Source organism: Mustela lutreola, chromosome 2 (assembly GCF_030435805.1).
Source record: "Mustela lutreola isolate mMusLut2 chromosome 2, mMusLut2.pri, whole genome shotgun sequence".
In the NCBI taxonomy this organism is placed as follows: Eukaryota; Metazoa; Chordata; class Mammalia; order Carnivora; family Mustelidae; genus Mustela; species Mustela lutreola.
Genome location: NC_081291.1, coordinates 199,283,977 through 199,308,918, shown reverse-complemented (window position 1 = coordinate 199,308,918; position 24,942 = coordinate 199,283,977). Strand labels below are relative to the sequence as shown.

At 40.0% G+C, this 24,942-nt stretch overlaps 1 long non-coding RNA gene across 2 annotated transcripts in view; it reads right to left on the bottom strand.

The window, feature by feature from the left end:
* Positions 1-471: 471 nt before the first annotated feature.
* Positions 472-24,942, bottom strand: part of LOC131825269 (uncharacterized) — a 91,710-nt gene continuing 67,239 nt past the window's right edge. For both annotated transcript variants that reach the window (XR_009351183.1, XR_009351184.1), the window contains exon 5: positions 472-4,981. This is a non-coding gene — a long non-coding RNA (uncharacterized LOC131825269). The remainder of the gene's footprint in view (positions 4,982-24,942) is intronic.

Here is a 24,942-nt window from a genome sequence, read left to right as displayed (position 1 = left end):
GGGGGATTAGCATAGAAACTACATTTCACAATGCACACCAGAAAAAATTCTTAATGAATCAGAAAATGAAATAGAAAATAGAGCCATAAATCTACAGAAGAAAACAAGGGAAGACTTTTCTGACGAGGACTCCAACATTCAGAAATTTTAAAAGAAGAGCAAATTAGGGGTGCTTGGGTAGCTCAGTCCATTATGCATCTGTCTTCAGCTCAGGTCATGATCTTGAGGTCCTAGAATCGAGCGCTGCATCAGGCTCCCTGCTCGGTGGGGTGTCTTCTTCTCCCTCTCCCTTTGCCCCTCTGACCACCCCCCCCCCACTGCTTGTGCTCTCTCACTCTGCTCTGTCTCAAATACAAAAACAAATAAAATCTTTAAAAAATTGATAAATTCAATCACATAGTCAATCAAAACATCTGTGTGATAAAACAAAACAAACCAGAGAATCAAAAACAGAAAGCGTATAAGCCAAATCAAAACAAATGACAAATTAGTAAAGATATTCAAAATGTATTGCAGATAAAACCTAATATTCCTTAAATAAAAAGTGTGTTTCAACAAATTAAAAAAAAAGGCAATACAAATGGATAAAGGATATAAGTAGATAATTCACCAAAAAGGAAATATAAATGGGTCTCAAATATATGAAAATGAGGTGCAATGCTCCTCATAAAATAAGGAATAGAGATTGAAACTATCATTTTTATCTGCTGGATGGATTTAAAAACCGAAAGTTTGATAATACACAGTGTTGATTAAAGTGTGGAAAAACTGGCACTCTCATAAATTGGTGGGACTCTAACTTGGTACAACCCCTAATGGAATGTAAATGGACAACATCTACAAGAATAACAAATTCATAACCTACTCTTGGAATTAACAATTCCAATTCTAACTTTTTATTTTATAGAAATACCTGCACATTTGTAAAGTGGTATTTGTACACAGTTACTCACTGATGCAATTTTTGTAACAGCATAAAACTGGAAACAACCCCAAATAATATAGTGCACCTATAAAAAGAATGAGGAAGCTATTTATGTACTCTTATATAATTAGCTGCAAAATATATCAATAAATATGAAAAAATGTAGAACAATTTGTATCCTATGCTGTCTGCCATTTATATAAAAAGGACAGAGAATAACATGTGTATTTATTTATATATTATAAAGTTAATTCTCATTTCATTCTCTCCCTCCCTCTCTCTCCCCTACAAAAAATACAAAAAAAATCCAGGATTAATGGAATAAATACAGTGACCTTATTGGAATGAGGGTGCCAACTGGGATAACAGGGAGGTTGGGGGGGAAGGATACTCCTCAGTGCACAGAATTTTATAGGTATGTTAATCAAGCAGGTCTGGTTTTTTTTTTTCAAATTTTTATTTAAATTCTAGTTAATTAACATAGAGTGCATGTTATTATTTTTAAAATAAAAATTTTAAAATTTTAAACAGAATCTCTATAAGCACATGCAAATTAGGCCATAATTAATTTCCTTTCAGTCAAAGCTAAAAAAAATATAAATTAAAATCATAAGTGTCTGTAATTTTCTAAAATATTTCTATACTTAAATATGTAGAAGGCCAGTAGTAGAAACCCTGGGTCTAAAGCCTTTTTATTGAGTATTTACCTGGGAAGCTCAGATTTATAGTGTATCAGAAAAGGAACAGGCATGTGATTTAGATGTTTCTATTTGTTAATATATTTATAATTTAGTAAAATAAATTACTTTCTCAATTCAGCCAGATGGAATTTCATTGGTAAAATTGATTTTAAAAAGAAAAAAAAAAACTTTAATTGGCTAGGATTTGATCACTCCTATTTAGAATCTTCCCAGAGTACCTTCTTGGAAAGTCCTCAGCATCTACAATGTTGTGGCAATTGACCTCATTATTATACTTGGTAAAAGAGAGCTTTCCAAAAAATAAGCTTCTACAGCCTCACTCACATAATTTGTAATTCAAGTAAGTATTGCACAGAATTTGCCCAGATTACTAAATCTGATATCTTTCTTTATAAATTTCTTTAGACCTGGTTTTTTTTTCTGAGTAAATGCAAAGCTTCGCATGGAAAATGTGAATGCAGGAATGCCTGGGTGGCTCAGGTGGTTGAGCATCCAACTGGGGCTCAAGTCATAGTCTCGGGGTCTTGGAATGGAGTCTCATGTCAGACTCTGCACTCAGAGTCTGCTTCTCCCTCTCCCTCTGTGCGTGCGCTCTCTCTCACTCAAGTAAATAAAGATAAATAAATAAATCTTTTTTAAAAAATAAAAGTAAATAAATAAAAATAAAAAGGAGGTTCTAGGCTTCTATTGACAGGCACCTGGGTATTGAAGACGCTAACTGAACAGAAAAGACAATGTAGCCATCTGCCCCTGGTTCTGAGGCAGTGATGGGAGTTTGAAAATATCCTGTGGAAACTTCTGAAATTTTGTTTTTTACATTAGCTTACTGATGTCAGCTCACTCAGCTGACCATGCTTCTTTGTTTCACGGGTTGTGACCAAGAGACAAACTCAAGTAGCTTCAGGTATGAGACTGGTAAAACAATTGTGTCATAGAGTAAGTAAGGCAAACTGAAGGGTGCACCTCCCTTCCAAGGACTCAAAATTCATTGCTTTTTAAAAGTCTGAGCTGATTAAGCCAAAGACAAACAAAACAAAACAACAACAACAAACAAGGATCCGAAGTCTACAGGCCAAATTCAGCCCCTCGGCTAACACTTTGATACTCTGTGACTCATTATACCTAGAACTTGTTTTAACTCATTCAGATCTGTTTCTGCTCCCCCCAGGTCACTATGGAAGACTTTTAAAGGATCCTATCAAGAAGAGTCAACACTTCACTGAGCCACGAATCTGCTCCAAGTTCTAAGTTCTAAAGACCCAGAGGAATTAAGACGAGTCCATTCCTCGAGGAAGTCCCAGACCCAGCTGGATACTGGCAACATCCTTTGTTCAGTTTCCTGTCTCCTGTCTCCTCCAGTCATCAGGAATACTTCTCTGTAACATTACTAGATAATTACTAGACATTACTTTCTTTAAAGTCAGGGTTTGGTGTAATATTTATAAGACTCATTTCTTTTATGGTAAATAATAAAAACTCATTCATACCATTGCCTGCTCTTGCCTACCCACATCTCACCTTCTCTGTTCTTCCTGTCGATGAAGCCCTGGGACACCCACAGACCTAGATTTCAACTGAGTTCTATTAGCCTACAATTCTCGTTAACGTTTTAGATCTTTTTCTTTATGAGTCTCTTAAAATGGACCTGAATCTTTGGACATCAAACCCACTAAATCCAGACCTAGTTTCCTGGACTCTCAACCTTGCCTTCTCTCTCATGTTAAAAAAACAAAACTCCACTGAGTAAATTTAAAGATCAAATTGACTTTATGATTCATGAATGGGGCAGCATCCCATTTTAGCAGATGGGAAGGAATTCGAAGGAGCTGGACAAAATGGAAGACTTAGAGGCAGAAGGAGTCAGAGCAAGAAGTTCCTCTGGCAAAGACTGGATAGTTTCAGGCAAGGTTACCCCCCTTTGGAGGAATGCAGGGGTACATCAGGCAGATCACCTCACTAGTGCTGGCCAAATAATTCCAGACCAACTGGTTAAAGATTACGTTTTGGGGAGAGGCTGCAACTACAATTAGGATAAGTAGTAAGTCTTCATTTGCAGACATGGGTCTTAGTACAAGTGATTCCATTTGGAGCCTGTTATCTCTTTAACACTAGTTTGGCATGACATTTGACTTTGATTTCTTTTCTGTAAGCAGGGCACCCTTCACCACTTTCTCTCCCCCCATAACAGGTGTTTCTATACAAAGATGCAGTCTCCTTTCTGCACTCTCAGCTCCTCAAACTCACAGTCTGTCCTGAGGCTTCTCAGCCTGTCCCAACCTCTTGTTACTCATGATTCCCCTGATACTTCTGAAAGTATCATTCTATAGGGGTGCCTGGGTGGCTCAGGTGGGTTAAGCCTCTGCCTTCAGCTGAGGTCATGGTTTCAGGGTCCTGGGATTGAGCCCCACGTCAGGCTTTCTGCTCAGCGGGGAGTCTGCTTCTCCCTCTCTCTGTTAAATAAATAAATAAAATCTTAAAAAGAAAAGAAAATAAAGTATCTTACTATAAAGCTCCCTTTAGAAAGGCAAAAAAATTAAAGTGCAAATAAAATATTTAAAGATGTAACTCATACACTAGAGACCTCCTCTTTAGAGAAAACTGCATTTCCATGATCCATTAAAAAGGGTAACACAGCAATAGGAAGGCTTCAGCTGAAGAAGAAAAGTCGTTCATCTGTTAACTTATTTGCCCCTATTAGTCTGTTCTCCATTAGTTCCCAAACTATCTTTCTTTCATCGAAGAAACTATCCAAATAATTATACAATTATGTGATAGACCATTTTTGGCCACTTACTTAATTCTTGTCTGAGAAGCTGTTCTCTCTTTCCTCTAGAGATTTCTTTCCCATGTGGTTTCCACTCCAAGTTTTTAATTTTAATTAATGAAATCCATCCCCATTCCTGTAGCCACAGGACCTTTCTAACCTGTACATTCAGGTTCACCAATACAAATACTTGTTTTCTTTCTCACCCATTTATTCTCACTAATCCCCAAAGGGCACAGTGATTAGGGCTCAATAGACATTTCCTTTAGGGATAATTTTTTTAAAAACATAAATAACATAGAATTACTTTATCATACACTTGAAACTAATACAACACTGTATGCTAACATTAAACATTAAACAATAGAGCACTTCATGTTAAAATTTAAATATTTTTAAATAAAATAAAAACCTATATATTAAAAACAACAACAACAACAACATAAAGAGAGGTACCTGCATGGCTCAGTCAAATGTCTAACTCTTGATTTGGGCTCAGGTCATGATCTCAGGGTTGTGAGATCAAGCCCAGCATCCCGCTCTGAGCTGGGCATGGAACCTGCTTGAGATTCTCTCTCTCCTTCTTCCTCTCTACAAAACAAAACAAAACAAAAAATCCACACTTAGGTAACCTAATGAAACACCATTTACTTCTAAATCTACTTTCTGAATGTATATTAGGTTTTAGGGGTAGGAGTGGTAAAAGAGAAAAGTCAAACTCAAGATTATTCCCAGTCATCTTGATTTCACAGACTTCACATACTTAATCTTTGGTGAAATTCTAGAATTACAACACTTTGTAAATATGGGAAGAAGGCTAGACTCAGACGTCAGTCTTTCAAGCCTTGATATTCACTTTTGACTTGATTGCTCTATCATGCCTATAATAATAGTCTTCATTGATTGTTTCAAAATTGCTATATTTCTTAAAATCACAAATCACAATTCTTTTTTTAAAATACAAACTGCTTTTCTTTCTTTCTTTTTTTTTTAAGCATGGGGAGGACCATATAGATAAAGACAAAATTTTTTTTAAATTTTTTTAATTTTTTAAAAAATCACATAATGTATTATTTGCCCCCAGGGTACAGGTCTGTGAATCGCCAGGTTTACACACTTCACAGCACTCACCATAGCACATACCCTCCCCAATGTCCATAACCCCACCCCCCCTTCTCCCAACCCCCCTCCCCCCAGCAACCCTCAATTTGTTTTGTGAGATTAAGAATCTCTTACGGTTTGTCTCCCTCCCAATCCCATCTTGTTTCATTTTTTCCTTCCCTACCCCCCACACTCCCCACGTTGCCTCTCAAATTCCTCATATCAGGGAGATCATATGCTAATTGGAGAAAGACATAATCTTAAGCAGGTTTCACAGCCCTGAAATCATGACACTTAACTGACTGATCCGCTGAGGCATCCCTAATCACAATCATTTTGATACTAAGTGAATATAAATAGTATAGGAATATGAATAGTGCTGGAAGTCCAGGCAATTTCAGTTTTCCCCAAATCATCTCCACCCCAACCCCCTGTCAGTTTTGTTTTTTGAGTGTTTTTTAAAATTTATTTATTTGTCAGAGAGAGAGCTCGCACGCACAAGCAGGGGAAGCGGTAGGCAGAAGGGTCCCCACTGGGCAAGGAGCCCAACGTGGGACTGGATCCCAGGACTCTGGGATCATGACCTGAGCTGAAGGCAGACGCTTAACTGACTGAGTTGCCCACGTATACCCACCAAGTCAGTTGCTAACATACTTTCTACACAACCATTATTATGTGATGATTTGGTCCCAAGGCAGAGGAGAGAACCTATTCAACCCTTCATGGAGGAATTCTACCACATGAATTCCTAAAGGGAAACACATTTAGAGTTCCAACTGAGACTGGCCCAAGTACATCATATTCCCAGAGTTATGAAATTCAACTCTGCTCTGGCATCAAGAAAAGAGGCATGACGAGATGGGTAGTGCCGGCAGTGGGGCGGATGGAGGGAGCTGGCGTGCGTGTGAAGGCCTGGGTGTGAGTGGCCATAAGATTCTGGCAGCTGGAATAAGGAAGTCCCTACCAACAGGAAAGAAGGGGACTCCATGGCAACCACAAACCAGAAAGTGCACAGAAAGGATGTTTACAGAATGCATTCTCACAACCAAGAGAATATATGTTTTATTTGACCTTAAGGACTTTTTATGAAATATTTGGGAACTTCTCTAAGAAGAAAACCATAGTCACCTGTCACTGCTGGAAAGTGCTGATAGCCTGGCACCATGGGAGATTGCCTGGCTTTTTGTGGCTGCTGCCCAAAACCGGTAACCACTCAGTCAAGTGTAAGCTAAAATTTAATTACTTTCCTTCATTGTTTATGTATTTCTGCTGAATGAGGACATGTTAGCAATGATTTTATATTCATTAGGAGGATGGAATGTCACAGCAAGTCAATCACAGTCATAATGCAAATACCAAGACATACTTGTATGTTTTCCCAGAATTTACAATGTTCAGTTGGAATTAAACACCAAATCTCTAGCGACATAACCCTATAAATAGATCTAAATGCACTTTTTCTCTTAATGTGAACACACAGATGATGGAAGTTTGTGAGCTGTGTTCAATAGCTTCCAAAGAACAGCAACTTTCTAGCTGCAAAAGCAAATTTTTTCAGAATTAAATTTAAAGCTGTTTTTTATAACTAAAAACTGAAAACTATTCTTCTAGAAATAGTCAAGGGAAAATATGTATGTTTTCAAAGGGAAAAGAATAATAATCAAACATACCACATTTGCCAAAATGGAGGGCGGGGGAATATGTTAGGTGTAGATACATTAGAAGCTTGAAAACAAAAGTGGCTAGAAGAGAAGAAATAGATCAGCAATTATGAATCTTTTTGGAATTTCTACTAACAATCCACAATTATACATTTTGTTTTATGATATATTTCATTCTCTAGAAGCATGCAACCCCTTCCATAGTTGTTATAGTTAACTGCATTTGGATATGCGTTTAAGAATATAACTACATATGCAGGTATGTAACAAAACCAAGATTGTTATCAGGTACAGCCAGTGATCTCTTGTGAGTAATCCCAGGCATGCTTAACTCCTTCCATGAAAATTATAACATGCTCAACTATACCACCCAGTTCCTCCTACTGTGGGCTCTCATTTAATATGAGAAAAGAGGGTAGAGAAAATTAAATTCTGAGCATATACTATCAAAAAGAAATTTTTCTATGGGTTTAAAGTGCAATGCAAAACTGTTGTCAATAATATTGTAGGGTGCCTGTGTGGCTTAGTGGGTTAAAGCCTCTGCCTTTGGCTCAGGTCATGATCCCAGGTCCCGTGATCAAGCCCCGCGTAGGCTCTCTGCTCAGCAGGGAGACTGCTTCCTTCTCTCTCTCTGCCTGCCTCTCTGCCTACTTGTGATCTCTGTCTGTCAAATAAATAAATAAAATCTTTAAAAAATAATAATATTGTAGAGTAATGGAAAACTTACACTAAGAAGAAGGAATAGATATGAGACCCTGCTACCATTTATTTGCCATAATTTTGCAACTCTGGTGAATCTTCTACTCCTCTATAATGTGGCCTGTGAGGGGTTTAGAATGTATGCTACTTTGAAATAGTTAAGAAATTTACTTATTTACAAAATATTTAACGAGCCCACCAATAATCACAAAAAAGGATTTCTTTACTAAAGAGATTGAGAGTGCTATGAATGCACAGTAGAGAAACCCAACCTAAACTAGTAGAAGAGGAAGGTCAGAGAGAGTCTCCTGGGGGCTGACTGGGGGCTTGAATCCTGAAGGATGAGAGAAAAGGGATTTGGAGAGTAAGTGAAGGTCTTGGGAAGAAAGGGAAAGAACAGGGCATCTTCTAGAAACTGAAAAAAATGGCTGAGGCATCAACAGTGAGGAAGGAAATGAGAAAGACAAGGGGTGATGAGGGGCACCTGGGTGACTCAGTTGGTTAAGCATCTGACTCTTAATTTCCACTCAGGTCTGATCTCAAGGTTGAGTTCAAGCCCTGAGTGGGGCTGCATACTGGGCATGTGCCAGATAAATATATACATACAGACAGACAGACAGACAAGGGAGGGAAGGCAGGAGAGATGGGGAATAAGGACAACAAGGTAGACATGTCAAATTTTCTGCTCGAAAAATATGGATAGACCAAATCTAGCAAAGCTAGATGTATTATCAGTGTTTTTCAGGAATTTTGATTTTTTTTTTCTTTTGGAGTAGGAGAATGAAGCCACGTAAAAGCCACATGTGGAACTGGTACAAAGAGAATCATGTATCAGAGATACTACTCCAGCCAGCTTCACTGGAGATTGTGCATTAGTCCTGCAGAAAAGAGGTAGTAGAAGGGCACATGGGTAGCTCAGTCCAAACAGCATGTGACCCTTGATCTCAGGGCCATGAGTACAAGCCCCACGATAAGTGTAGAGATTAAATACATACATACACAAGCTTTAAAAAAGAAAGAAAAGAAAAGAGGTAATGGAGTGTCACACCAGAAGACTAGTAGTGTCAGACCCCAATAGTACAGGGAGATATGGATGATACTGAGATGCATTTAAGAAGCACACTCAGCAGGATGTGGTAAAAACTGGGCTGAGTCTGAAGGAGGAGTGAGTTAGGCTGAGGTGTGGGGGTGAACGGAGATAGAGGGAAATCATACTCAACAGGGAGACTAATGGTCAGAGGGAAGCCAGGTATAGACAGAGAAAAGCGGGTGTTGACAAAGATCATATACGCCAAGTATTCTCTGGGGTGTGGCCTTTTGAGCCCAGACAAGATATCCAGCGATGGATGTTAGATGAAAGATAACAGTACAGAGCTATCTGTGGGTTGGATTTGATCACTCAGCCAAAAGAGCTCTTTGAAGACTGAACTCTGGAATTTAATCAAAATCAGAACCTTCCCAATCATAGTTTTCTCTAGCTAGATTTTTAAAATATAGGTGGTGCGTGCATGCGCTCGCCAATTTTCTATACTCAACACTTTATATAGTTAGAAAAGAAATTACGTAGTAAGCATTTTTAGTTAATTCTTTTTTTTTTCAAGATTTTATTTATTTGTCAGAAAAAGAGAGAGAGCATGAGTACAGGGGTGGCAGGCAGAGGGAGAAGCAAGCTCCCCACTGAGCAAGGAGCCTAATGCAGGGCTCTATCCCAGGATCCTGGGATCATGACCCGAGCCAAAGGCAGACAGTTAACTGACTGAGCCACCCAGGCAGGCAGCCCATTTTTAGGCAATTCTAATGCTATTTAAGATGGATACCTTTACTGAAAATATTAAAAACAATATTGCCTAGCAGACTCTTACCCAGGGTTTGATCAACTTGAAAAGTAAATACAAAATGAAATATGTCAGATAATTCTGGTCCCAATCAAAACATTACTTTCTGGGATACCTGGCTGGCTCAATAACAAGATCATGGGACTCTTGATCTTAGGGTTGTGAGTTAGAGCCCCAAGTGGGACGTAGAGATTATTATTTTTTTTTAAGATTTTATTTCTTTGACAGAGAGAGCAAAAGAGAACAAGCAGGGAGAGCAGCAGAGAGAGTGGGAGAATCAGGCTCCTCACTGAGCAGGGAGCCGGATATGGGACTCGATCCCAGCATCCTGGGATCCTGACCTGAGCCAAAGACAGATGCTTAACCAGCTGAGCCACCCAGGTGCCCCTAGAGACCTAGAGACTGCTTTAAAAAAAAAAAAAAAAACAACTTCAAAATATTACTTTCCCTTTATTATGTCAGAGGAGTCAGACTATAGACCAGCATCCAAGGAAAGATTTTAGCTTCCCTGTTCATTGAGACTTATCTTCAAAATCCTAAATTCACCAAATCTCATCTTTTTTCTTACCTATAATTGTTACTTGCCTTTGTAATGTTCCTCTCTCCCTCTCCTCCTGTGCCCTATCTACCTTCTCTCTCTCCAGAGAGAGAGAGAGAAGGCTTCTCAATGTGCTAAGGGTTTGCCAGCTAGCTCGCTATGACTTTGAAGCTGTCAGTGAACAGTTTTGCTTAAAAAAAAAAATTACATTAAATTTAAAAATTGATTATTTTCTATTCCACTGGACAAGATGCCCACCCCACTGAAAACCTAGCCACCATCAAGTTCCAGATTCAAACCTAGTGCTTTTTAGCTATTTTTCCAGAATAAATAGAAGGGACAGTAAGTGGGCAACTTGGGCTCATTCAGAGGTATGAGGAGAGACAAGGAAGCTGAGTACGTTCTTGCCATTCTCAAAGGTACCTTAATAGGCCAATGTACAAAATTCTACTGTGCCACAGGGACATGCTAACTAGGACAGTAGTTAGAACTAATTAGGCAGTCAGATTTAAATAGAGTGGTTATTCTCACTTGTCTGCTTTCTCTTGGTCTCTCTTTTTCTCATTTTTTTTTTAAAACCCCTCATCCCTTTCTATCCTACTTCACTTTTTTCACTAAAAATAAAATTGCCCAAGCCATCACCATCATTAAATCATGAAAACAACAACAGAAAAACCCAAATGGAGGAACCTTCCCCAGAATATCTAGCCAGTACCCCTTAAAACTGTCAGGGTCATAAAGAAAGGCAGGGGTGGCCTGTCAAGGTCATGAAAAATAAGGAAAACAGAAAATCTCCAGTCCAAAGGGACCAAGAGATATGGCAACTAATGCAATGTTGTCACACAGATGGGATCCTGGAAGGAAAAAAAAAGGTATTTAGTGGAAAAACTAGTGAAATTCAAATAGTCTGGATTTGTAGCAGTAGACCAATGCTGATTTTTTAGTCTTAAAAAATGTGCCACAGGAATATAAAATGTTAACATCAGGAGTACTGGCTAAGCGTATACTAGAATTCTGCACTTACTTTGTTAATCTACACTTACTCCAAAATAAAAAGATCATTCAAAAATAAATAAATAAATAAAACCTTCATTTCATCTTCTTCCCCCAATAGTGATAACACCTAAACATAAATAATATTTTATATTCTACAATGCAGTGTGCTCATCTCTGATTTGCATGATTTAATTTAATACATAGAGCGACTGCAAGCATGGCCAGAATTGGTATTATGGTCCCACTTTATGGGTGAGGGAACAGAAGCTTTGGGAGGTAGTAACGTGCCCAGAGTTCACTGTGTTGGTTACCATGCAAACTATTTTTACAAGCTTATTTTTGCAAGGAGCCTTCAAAAATACAGCAGCTCAAAAAAATAAATTAATAAAAACAAAATCCAAAAGAAATCTTTTCTACAAAATGGAGCTAGAATTAACATATAAATTTAGGATGTACATGCTGATTGGTATATTTTGATATCGCAATAGGATTACTACCATAGCATTAGCTACTACCTCTTCCCAAAAAGCCCATTTGATTATTTATTTCTCTCTCATGTCACAGTCTAGAGACAGCATGGAATTGTCTGAGGACCTCGGCTCCTTCTAGCTTGTCACTTTCTTGGGTTTTGCCCTTCACAGGTGAATGCAGTCTGCATTCCCGCTGTAGGGAAAGGAAAGATGAAAGGAACAAGCAGATAACCTCTTCTTGAACACGGTAAGAACTGTGTAAGAACATTATACAGAATTCCCCACATCATTCTTACCTACAACCCACTGGCCAAAACTTACGGGAAGGCTGGAGAATGTTGTCAAGCTGGAGGATATACCAGAGCAATGGGCACTAAACGGAAGAAAACAGAAGGGAATCATGGAGACAATGAACAGAATCTGCCATGATCACCAAGCTCCTTAGAAGTGGAACACAGTCTTTAATCAAGGTTTACTGTTTTTGAGTTTGGCACTATTCCTGTTGACTGCTGAATACACATTTGTACTCTCTATTCATCTCTGTATAAAAGGAAAACAAGTAATGAACTCAGTTAATACTTTGTTTTACATTTTAATTTTTTTTAATAACTAAATTTATCACTTAATAAAATCATTGACTTATTAGTCATTTCCCTCTGGGTCACATTCATTTAAAAAAAAAAAGATTCTATTTATTTTGGGAGAAAAAGAGCACGCATGCGGTCCCATATACACACACACACACACACACGGGTGGGGGGAGGGGCAGAGGGAGAGAGAGAATCTTAATTTTATCTTACTTTTTATTTACTTTTTTAATTAACTATTTTTATTAACATATAATGTATTATTTGCCCCAGGGGTACAGGTCTGTGAATCATCAGGCTTACACATTTCACAGCACTCACCATAGCACATACCGTCCCCAATGTCCATGACCCCACTACCCTTTCCATCCTCCCCTCCCCCCATCAACCCTCAGTCTGTTTTGTGAGATTAAGAGTCTGGAGAGTTGGGGCGCCTGGGTGGCTCAGTGGGTTAAGCCACTGCCCTCGGCTCAGGTCATGATCTCAGGGTCCTAGGATCGGGCCCCACATCAGGCTCTCTGCTCAGCAGGGAGTCTGCTTTCTCTTCTCTCTCTGCCTGCCTCTCTGCCTGCTTGTTATCTCTCTCTGTCAAATAAATAAATAAAATCTCTAAAAAAAAATTAAAATAAAAAGAGTCTGGAGAGAGAGAATCTTAAGCAAACTGTGCGCCAAGTGCAGAGCGTGACATGGGGCTTGATCCCACAACCCTGAGATCATGACCTGAGCCAAAATCAAGAGCCAGACACTCAAACTACTAAATGACCCAGGCGCCCTTGGGTTACATTCTTGTGATGTTTATGTTTTTTGTGATTTTTTAAAAGTGTGTGTGTGTTCTGGATCACATAGCCAGGGTAGCACTGTCTTCCACTTTTCTCTTAAAGCTAAAGAAAGACCAAGGAATGGACAGATCACGGAAGAGAACTCCGCTGTTCTGAGCTGTGCGGTCTATTTTGCCAGTCACCATGTGATCTCAGAAAAAATATATCTGACCTCTTATGTCCAGGATCAAATCTAGGTTTTGTGGAACCTAAATATTAGATACAATTTAGAGATCTACTCAAAGAAAAATTACACAATTATAATCCAAAATTAAATACGAAAGTACTTATAGCAAGAAATTAAATCATGGGATGCCTGGGTGGCTTAGTTGGATAAACGGCTGCCTTCGGCTCAGGTCATGATCCCAGCGTCCTGGGATTGAGCCCCGTGTCGGGGCTCCTTGCTCAGCAGGGAGCCTGCTTCTCCCTCTGCCTCTGCTGCCACTCTGCCTGCCTGTGTGCTCACTCGCTCTCTCGCTGACAAATAAATAAATAAATAAAATCTTTAAAAAAATTAAATCATAACGAAAACAATTTTAAAGCTAACAAATACCACAGTTTCACAAAATGCTGATAAGATATTTTTATGTTGCCTCACATGCTGCTATAATACTTTTCCTCCTACATTTTCAGCTGCATACTCTTAGATAATCTTTTCATATGATGACAATTTCATAATATTTTTTAAAGGGAATAAAAAGAATTATTAATTGAAATTTGTTTTTCTCTTATTGATGGTTGGCCATCCACTTTTTTTGGCACCCACTTTTATTTTTTTTTTTATTATTTTTGAAGACTTCATTTGTTTATTTATTTGTCAGAGAGAGAGCACACACAAGCAGGCAGAGGCAGAGAGAGAAGCAGGCTCCCTGCTGAGCAAGGAGCCTGATGCAGGACTCGATCCCAGGACCCTGGGATCATGACCTGAGCTGAAGGCAGCGGCTTAACTGACTGAGCCACCCAGGTGTCCCTGGCACCCATTTTTAAAAAGCACCCACTTAGTTGTACTTGCTCTTTGTACTGGTTTTGCCTTACAAACACAACAATTACAATAAATTCTATTTTGTGGGATTCCCATCAAGAAGAAAAATGATGTACCTATAATTATATGTGCCACATTATCAAGTAAATTACTGAACAGAAGGAAGTGCCATTTTGACAAGGCTTCAAAAACAACTGAATTCCCACGGCTTATTTTTTTTTTTTTTGACATTTTTGTATTTTTACTGGGTTTCCAATTTTGTTAAGACTTTTTTAAAAAGATTTTATTTATTTGTCAGAGAGAGAGAGAGCAAACAAACAGGGGGAGTAGCAGGCAGAGAGAGAAACTGGCTCCCCACTGAGCAAGGAGCCTGATGTGGGGCTCTCAATCCCAGGACCCGGGGATCATGACCCGAGCTGAAGGCAGATGATTAACTGACTGAGCCACTCAGGTGTGTCTTATTAAGACTTTTTTTTTTTTTTTTTTTTAAAGATTTTATTTATTTATTTGTCAGAGAGAGAGCGAGCGAGAGCGAGCACAGGCAGACAAAGTGGAAGGCAGAGTCAGAGGGAGAAGCAGGTTCCCTGTGGAGCAAGGAGCCCGACGTGGGACTCGATCCCAGGACGCTGGGATCATGACCTGAGCCGAAGGCAGCTGCTTAACCAACTGAGCCACCCAGGCGTCCCTTATTAAGACATTTTTTAGAGCAATTTAAGATTAAAAGAAAATTGAGAGGAAGAGACAGAAATTTACCATTACCCACCACCCCCACACATATAGAGCCTCCTCCATTACCCGCATCACTCATCAGAATGCCTCATTCTTAGTTTCATTTCAAAGATGAATGTACATTTCCATATTATAATCACCCAAAGACCAGTTTACTTCAGGGTTCACTCTTGGTGGTGTACCTTTTATGGGTTTGGACAAATGTATGGTGACACTGATCCATCATTATAATACAAAAGTGTTTTTACTGCCCTGAAAATCCTCTGTGCAGTCTGACTCATCACCTCCCTGCCTGCCATCCCTGTCACACGCACACACACATAACCCCTGGTAACGACAGATCTTTTTACTGTCTTCTTGCTTCTTCCAGAATGTCCATCAGTTGGAATCATATAGTGTGGAGACTTTTCAGATTGGCTTCTCTCACTTGGTAATACCCACTCACGTTTCTGCATGTCTTTTCATGGTCTGCTTATAATCTCACACATCCAATGACTAGAAAACATCCCCCCAAACTAGCTTCTTCCCTTCATTTCAAGCCTTCTTTCTTCTCTACTGTCCACAGAGCCAAGGGCTCTCAGAACTGGAGACTGAGTGGGAGCAAAAGGGCACCACAGGCGTATCTGGAAAGCTACTCCACCCGGGAACAGCTAGCAGCAACTTATCCACTCATGGAAATAACCTAAAAACACCTAAACATATTCCACTACACGTCATCTAAATGCATCCTCAACTCAACATCACTCAGCCAGTTGCCAAAAATGCTCCAAGGTCACCCAACAGGAGGTGACACATGATGGAGAAGTCAGAAAGGAAAAAGACAGCAGTAATCTGGACTATGGCTCCTCTTGTAAAGTTTACGGAAATGCTTGAGGATGTAACCACATTGTTAGGGCCCTTCCTAGAGCCTTGGAAGGAACCTGTGCTCCTGAAGTGCCCTACAGCTCCCGCTTTATCTGCTTCACAATAAACCTGGTGCCTTTCCTCACACGAAGAACAGAGATCACATTGGCCTTGCTTACTGAAAGGACTAGATGGGGAAGAGATGCAGAATCCCTGAAAATGACAGGCTCCTGGGAAAGCAGATGCATGTACATTTGACACGGGGATTCTGCGGAGAATTTGCCTCCAAACCTCTCCTCTCAGTGAATGCTACATGATTATCTTTCTGGCTGACTTCTGTCCCAGGGTGCTTTCTTTTCCTTTTATCCTCATTTTTACTGTCATTCTGGTACCCCCTTCCCCGACTTTGCTTATATATGTCTCTTCCCCCGTGTTTTATTTCCTGTTTTTTTCTGCTTCGCTTTTTCCCCACAGCCACTCTTCTCCCCCTCAGCCCACCATTCCTGTCATTTGTGTCCACTTAGCTGCCGAACTGCTCCTTGAGCTTTTTCTAAGCTGCTTTCCATATCTTTAAAACCTACAGATGCTGGGATAGCCATCAATCTGGAAGTGACAGGCAGCCATGTGATGCCTGACTCTCCAGATGGGGTTTCAGGGTGACCCTGTCTGATCACCAGGATCAACTTATGAAATACAGCCACTGAAGAAATTCATGGCAGGCAAACTCCTGACACGATGTGGGGCAACAGCATGATGGATGGGCCTGTGATGATGGATAGCTCCTTTCCTACCCTCAGTCCATGAATTTTGGTTCATGAATTTCTTCCAACAGGGACTGAGTTGTCCCAGAGATGAGATAACAACACTCAGCCCAGAGCTGGGCGCTGGGCTTATTACTTGCTTAGGGATATCACCCTCATTACTCAGTAAAGCAAATTATTACTGATAATATAAGGTTTCAGTCCCTTTTCGTGGTTTTTACATTAAACAGATAGTCTGGCATATGGATCAAGATTCCTAGCATTGTAAAAAATTCTTTTCTAAAGTAGAGACAAAACATGGAATTTAAGTAAAAGGAAAGATTTATATGTAGGAGCTTAATAATCCTCCTTGTCATCTGCTCATTCTTTTAGGGGAAATTACTATTATAGCTCACTATAATCTTAATCCTTCATAGTTTCTTTTTTTTTTTCCCTTAATACATGACCCTTTTTTTAGTATGAGTAATGAATCAGAAGTCTGAATACAAAAAAAAAAAAAAAAAAAAAAGGTGACTTTAATATGCCTGCTAACATTATCTCGTTAATCCTCATGGTGCTTCTGAAAGATGTATGCAATGTATTTTTATCTCCATTTTACAGAATGTGAAACCTAGATATCCCAAAGCTCTTTAACATACTTCAGATCACAGAGGGGCTCAGTAATATAGTCAGAAATAAAAGCCAGCTTTTCTTACAAGAAGGTCTCTGACAATTAATCAGAATCACAGCAAGTCTGCTCTTTCTTTGATGACTTTAGAAGTTTCATCTGAAGCCAAATGCTGATTCAGCCATGAATAAAGTCATCACAGCTGGTAATTTTATATCTTTAGGAGAATTTCAGTCTAAAAAAACCTGTAATATAACATGTAGCCCCTGCTTAGATTTGAAACATCACAGCAAAGATATCTACTAAAAAATCTTTAAAAGTAGATCTTCTCCCTTACTTCATTTTTAAAATTTAGAAGTCATTCTTCTGGAAACCAGAATCTATAGACCTCAGTGGAAAAAGAAGGGATGATATAGAGTCAAGATTTTGTACAAATACAGTTGAGTATCTTGGAAATTGGACTCAGTTACCTCTTAGGGATTCTGGTTCCTGGTTCCGGACCAACACTGCCAAATATGAGCAATAATAATGGCCACGTCTACATGGAACTGATGTGGCAAAAATCACCCCCTAGATCCCCAGTGCTTGCCTTAGCCTAATGAGCAAGGTATTTAATGCATAATTATCACCTACAAAGGGGAGGATATGTGAATAACTGATGAGATTCACACGTACCACTATCACTGTGACCAACGTCTTCCCACCTGCAGACCATCCTAATGTTCCTGGAGCACTTCAACTATTTTCCACTACTTAACAATTTCCAACCAAGGGATCACTTCCATCAACCTTCCACAAAAAGTATTTCCCATTTCTATGACGTCCAAGGTTTTATATTTGGACTGCCATCATGTTACTTTCATTGAACAAATAACCAATTCAATGGTGATTCCATTTTATTGAGCATAATAATCACTTGGGGTGCAATGTTAAACTTTCTTAGGCCTCCAGCAATGGTGATTCAGATAGGAAGGCAGACTCAGCATTTAAACAAGAACCCCAAGGGATTTTTGATACAGGCATTCCCAAGGACCACTCTAAGAAAACAAAACAAAAAAACACCTCTCTTTAATGTCCCTATTCCAAAAAAAAAAAGAAATGGAGACTCAGAAAAGTTTCTCACCCAAGACCATTCATTCATGCAATCAGTCATTCAGTCAACAGATACTGTGAATATAGATGCTTAGACACTATTGGTTTTTATGCAGAACCTGGCCTGGTTCCCATTCCACAGCTCTTTCTACTCTGGCTGCTGCCATATGCTGTGGAAGTTCCAAACAATACCTGAGACAGGCAGGGGGATGATCAGGAAAGGCTTTGTGGGGCAGGTAGAATTTAGAATTAAGGCATGGATAAGGGGCGCCCGGGTGGCTCAGTGAGTGAAAGCCTCTGCCTCTGGCTCGGGTCATGATCCCAGGGTCCTTGGATTGAGCCCCGTATTGGGCTCTCTGCTCAGCAGGGAGCCTGCTTCCTTTCCTCTCTCTCTGCCTGCCTCTCTGCCTACCTGTGAACTCTGTCTGTCAAATGAATGAATAAAATCTTAAAAAAAAAAAAAAAGAATTAAGGCATGGATAAAATTCCAGCTGTCAGCATGAGGAGAGGGTAACTGGCCCAGCAAAGACAGTAATAACGGACAAGGGCTTGTGTCCTGCACTTCAGGTTGTACCAAGATGAGTGAGAACAAAAATGAAAGAACAGTGACACATCTCAGAGTACCCCCACCCCCACTGGCATGTTTCAGGAGACTGCTTATCTCCTGTATCTCTGCGTAGTTCTTAAAGCTACATTCAAGTTTCTTGGGGTTCCCACTGGAACAGGAGAATCCCACTAGCAGTGACCCAAGCTCTCCCTACCCAAGAACCCTCCAGTTTACAGTGTCAGCACCTTTCTTCTATGGGAAAAACTTCTTCCTCATGAATAACTTACAGATTCATGATTGGGAATGAGATGAAAAAGACTAGATGCAAAAACCAGACAAAAAGTGTAAGTATGACATGGGGTAAGTCCTCAGGATCCTGGGGCCTTGGGAGAGAGAAGAAAAACATTGATCAAGATGTGTAAGCAAGGGGTACCTCACTGGTTCAACTGGCAGAGCATGTGACCCTTGATCTTGGGGTCACAAGTTTGAGCTCCAGACTGGGCATACAGCTTACATTAAAAAATAAATAAGTAAAAAGATGTATAGGCATGGAGTAATTTCTCAGGGCACTTTGGTTCTCAGCCCAGGCTGCCTATTAGAATCACCTAAGGAGCTTCTGAGAAAATCCTAGTATCTTGGACCCTACAACCAATGGATTTAGGAGCTGAAGGGTAGATTCCACACATTGGTACATTTTAAAAGCTGTCTGGGTCATTCTACTATGCATGCTGGGTTGTGAACGCTGATCTATAAGTCAGAGATTGCAGCATTATTTACAATAGTCAAGATAAGGGAAACACCTAAGTGTCCATTGATGGATGAATGGGTCAAGAAATTGTGATCGACATGTATATATATCTATGTATCTATTTAGGTATTATTCAGCCATAAAAAAGGAAGAAATCCTGCCACTTGAGACTTGCCATTGGTCAGACCTTCAGGCCATTACACTAAGTGAAATAAGTCAGAGAGAATAAATACTGTACAATCTCATTTAAATATGGAATCTAAAAAACAAACAAAGACACAAACCAAAAACCCAAACTCATTGAAATAGAGATCAAATCTGTGGTTACCAGAGGCAGAAGGTTGGAGTGAGGGAGGCAGGTTTTGATGAATGTCAGTGAAAAGGTACAAACTTTTAGATATAAAATATGTAACTACTAGGGATGTCATATACAGCAAGCAATTATGCTATGTACCTTAAACTCATATTGTGCTATATGTCAATTATATCTCAATAAAATGAAAAATAAAAACAAAATGGCAGAGCTTGAAGATTAAAAGATGCAATATAAGGAGCACCTGGGTGGCTCAGTGGGATAAGCCTCTGTCTTCAGGTCAGGTCATGATCTCAGGGTCCTGGGATCAAGTCCACATTGGGCTCTCTGCTCAGTGGGGAGCCTTCTTTCCCCTCTCTCTCTGCCTGCCTCCCTGCCTACTTCTGAACTCTGTCAAATAAATAAATAAAATCTTCTTTTTTAAATGCAATATAAGAGGCGCCTGGGTGGCTCAGTGGATTAAAGCCTCTGCCTTCAGCTCAGGTCATGATCCTGGGGTCCTGAGATCGAGACCGGCATTAGGCTCTCTGCTCAGCGGGGAGCCTGCTTCCCCCTCTCTCTCTGCCTGCCTCTCTGCCTACTTGTGATCTCTATCAAATAAATGGATAAAATCTTTTTTAAAAATGCAATATAAATGTGCTAGAGCCAATGATTTGAGCTGCAGGCAGCTGAGAACAGACTGATTACAATCTGTGACTAAGAGATTGAGCAAGAGAGGCTTAAGGAATCCAAGGAACACGTTAAAGGCATTAGCCAGTACCTGAGGTTGGCCCCTAGGGTTCTTGGCTGTGGAAAATCTAAGTAGTAAGCCAATGTGTGCCAGGATAAATATCCTGATTTTTTTCAAATACATACATACATAAAACCTATTATTATTTCCACTTTTCAAATAAGGAAACTAATCATGCAGGGGTAAGTTTGCCCAAAGCTCTTAACAGGGCATTTGCTCAAAAATAAAGAAATAAATATTAAATCAAACTGATTTTGATATAGGCAACAAAGTATGTTTGGTTGAATTAGAAAAAATTGCCATTTTTGTAGGTTAAAAGTAGTTTGATACAGGTGATTTTACAGAGCTTGTCCTAATACATTCCCATCCGATCTTGTCTTCAGGTATGTTTCTTATTCAGTTGTTATTCCTCTCAAGTTTATACAGAAAATATAACTGTATCTTGGCCTGATATTTGTCTGCAGCCTTCTTCTAAATACTATTTCCAAAATGCCAGAATTGTCTATATCCATATATCAACTTACCTATCTTTCTGTTTGCCTCATATCAACAATCAGTCCCACCTGATAAAGAGTTTAAACCAAGGAAAGCAGAGTAAACAAATGACTCTCCCTGATGACAAAAATCAGACTAACAAACCTTTCATAAGCTACCAACTCTAGCAGGAAGAACTGAGATTTATTTAACTAGCCAGCTGCCGGGTTTCTGTGAGAACAGAAACAAAGCTGGCAGCAACATAACAGAAACAAAACCTGTGAACTTAGTCTCTAGCTTCTTTAATAAAAGTAAAGAAGAGCAAACTTCTCTCCCCTTAGAATGTTATCCTAGAGGAAACTATGCTAGCTCTAACATTAGGTTCAATAAGTAAGACTATGCTCAGGAAAGTTTAATGTGATTGCCATCCAATTAACTCCCTTCTCTATCACAGGGTACTGTTTTTTTAATTCAGTCTTACTAGATTGTCTTGAATAAGTTCCATGAGGCCCAAACCACCTGTCTTATTCAGCTCTTGGGGAAGAATACGATTCTAAAAGGAGTTAATGTAGTCACAACACAATGGCTGTTTTCCTAATACCATTTTGCCAACAATTGGCAATGGGTTATTTGACAAGTTATTTAAATCCTCTGGGCCTCCCTTGACTCATGGGGAGGGGACTGGGATTGGATCCTTCTTCAGGTCTGTAATTCCAATGCACAGAAGAGATTGTAGTTGAGTTAGTCTTGTGAACTAGTTAACATTTCTTTGTTGATGTTTCTACATTCTTCCTCTGGTCTGTTCATCAGTCCACTCTATATATACCCAAAAACACACCAGAGAAGGTCAGGGATGCAAAACTATGAATCAGATTACAAAGAATTCACAGAAAGCTTCTTGATGTATCTGAGTTTTCTTGACCATATTAGATTTACAATAGCAAGGGACAAAACTGCAATATGCAGAAGTTAGGTTCTCTTCATGCACTATCTGATTCAACTTAGGTATAATTTCAGAATCATTTTTCCTTCCATGAAGTCTACATTTTCACTGTAGTACAGTGAAGATTCTATTCACTCTCCATTTAGAAACAGCTGAAATTTTTCTGTGAAAAGCCAGTTTCTTCTCTGTGGTAGAAGACCAGAAAATAGCATCTTTTTAGCAAGGTCAAACTTCTGAAGTTCTCTGTCCTTGTGAAGAGACATATCCCCCAAGTGATATATGGCATATGATCCACTCCATTCTGAAGGAGGAAAAATGACCCCAAACACCACCACTCTCAACTCCCTATTTACCAATCTCTTCATATTCCTTTTTACAAGGTTATAGGTAGCATCAAAAGGACTATAATATAAAGGGGAAAACAGAAAAAGAAATGGGGGGAGAAAACAGAGAAAGATGTGGCACTCTCCACATCTACTTGGAAAAGCCTTGAACCCTAAACTTACATCCCTGTACATGTCTAGATATGTAACAGAAAGAGGTCTTGGACTCTCAATTCCCTAATGAAGTTTGAAGAATGTATTTAAATTAATACTTTTTGAAATATTTCATTGTAGCATTTATGAAACAGCTATGAAGCAATATCACTGTCCTGGTCAGAGACTGAGGACCCCACATACATGATGATCCTGTTATCTGCTGCTGTGTAACCGAGCAATCCAAACCCAGGTGGCTCAAAGCGGTAGTCACTTTAGGATCCTTAGTAGAGGTGAGAGAGCCACCTAGATCATCCTTGAAGACTGAGGCACTCATTTCCCTGTTCCTGGGGAGTGTTGGCAGCCAATAGATGGTTCTCAGCTAAGTTCCTCCCCGGCAATCACACTACTCCAAAAAGAACCACCCGGTCCAATGGCCAGTCCCCATTTAATGACTGGTCCTTCTCTTGGGATTGGCTAATGTCTTTTTGACAACTCCATTGCAGTTCACGCCTTCCTCTGTGCAATCTGACCTCCTTTCCTCCCTGTAAGACTTGAACTCAAGTGCACTCCCCAATAAGTCTTTGCATAATGAAGCTCTATGTCAGAGCTGGTTTCCCAGGAAACTCAATAAAAAAATCTAACAGCACCTGGGATGACAACAATGATGGAGGAAGTCTGTTTACTTTGGAAACCCTGGGGGGTCCAGGTGAGACTGAATTAGCCACTTGGGGCACTCATTAGTTACACTTAGTTACACTTGCTCCCATCAGGGAAACCTCAGAATGGCAACCACACAACCAAGGGAAGTGGCTCTGCGTGCTTTCTGGGGTGAACTTTGTTCTCTATTCCATTCAGCATTGTGCTGGAAAACTGGCTCTGTTGGTGGGGTGGGGAGAGCTCTGATAGATAGGCCTCACTGAAATCCCTGAAATAGTCTGGCTGGTTTCACACTATTGATGTTTAACAACTGGGCTCATATAATTCTTAAATATTTCACAATAAGCTCTTGGGGACCAGTAAGGGCTACCCCCCCTTGCCCCGCAGGGCACCAGTGCCTGTGAGCACATGGTGCTGTTCAGACTCGCAAGGCAGCATGAGCACGAAACTTGGTATAAGCAGGAAAATGAGCAGAAAATCCGGTATAAGTCTGTCAGGGGCTTAGGCTTGTTGTGGCATGAGAATAAGAAGAAGATCACAGTAACTAAACACAGGCTCTCTGGGTGATCTGAATGCAAGGTAGACAGACAATACGGGAGGGTAAAAGCTAAGAACCCAGATGCAGTGACAACTATGAGTAAGCAGATGGTAACGAAAGGTAACTAAGCGGTGGCAAGAAAAGAAACGGAAAGACAGCCCACGTAATACAGAGACCGGAAGAGTCCCTGAGCAGTCCCAGTGGTGGCCCGTCCACTAGAGAGCAATCACCTTGCACCATGGGCACGGTGCCTGCAGAGCTGCTTTCCACCCCAGACAGCAGCGTGGAACCGAGTGCGCTGCCCCTCCCACTGCATCTCCGTCTTCCTCATTTGCACACACGTCCTCACAATCAGCCCCTATTATTTGAAGCAATCAGAAAGAATCCGTTGATTAAAAAGACACGAGCTTATTAACCCCAGGTCACCATCTGAACTGAAGAGCCACAAGCCAGAAACACACGCGGTGTACAAAGGTTGTTGACATCACCAGATGCAATCTAAAATAGAAACTGCAACCAAAGGAGAGAGACAGAGCCATTTTCTTCTGAGGATTTAAATATTCGAGGGTTGAAATATCCATCAGAAGCAGAATTAAATCACTCTTTTACCGTGCAAGTGAAGGGAAGGACTGTTAGGGCCTTGGGTACCATTCATTCATTCATTCAACAAATAGGGAATGAATGTCTATTCTAAAAGCCAACAGTATACGTTGGGATCCAGGGATCCAATAGTAATCAGAAACAGACACAAACTTTCCATCACAGAGACTAGAGTTTAGTGGAAGAAATGCATATTTTATTTAAAAAAAAAACTGTCCAGAAAAAACATAGAACGTGACCATGCTAAGTGCTAAGAAGGAGAGTGAGAGTTAAATGGTTCATGAGATTTCACAGTGAGGTTAAGGAGGACAGACTTCGTTGCGGAGTTCAGAGAATTCCCTAAGAAGCGATAAGGTATTGATCTGAACAACGTGCTCCAGTGAATAGAGGAGGACATAGTATTGAAGAAAACTGGAAACAATTTGTGCCAAAGCATATGCAAAGGGAGGAACATGGGGACTGGCTGAACTTTGGGTTAGAAGCAGAGTCCGGGACCAGCGGTATCCGTATCACACGGAAGCTGATTGGAAATGGAGAAATTTCAGGCCCCATTCCAGATCTTCTTAATCTACTTCATTCTGCATTTTAACAAGATTCCCAGGTGAACTGTATAAATTATAGCATTTGGGAGACGAAAAGAAGACCGGTGTGGCTACGTCTAAGAAAGTGAGAGGTGAGGCGTGGTATGAGACAAGAAGGGACAGGCAAACAGAAAACAAACACCCAGAGCTTCACTGGCCACATTGAAGAGTTTGGCTTTAAACAGAAAGTACTGGGAAGTTAAGAAGTGTAGATGTGTTAGGG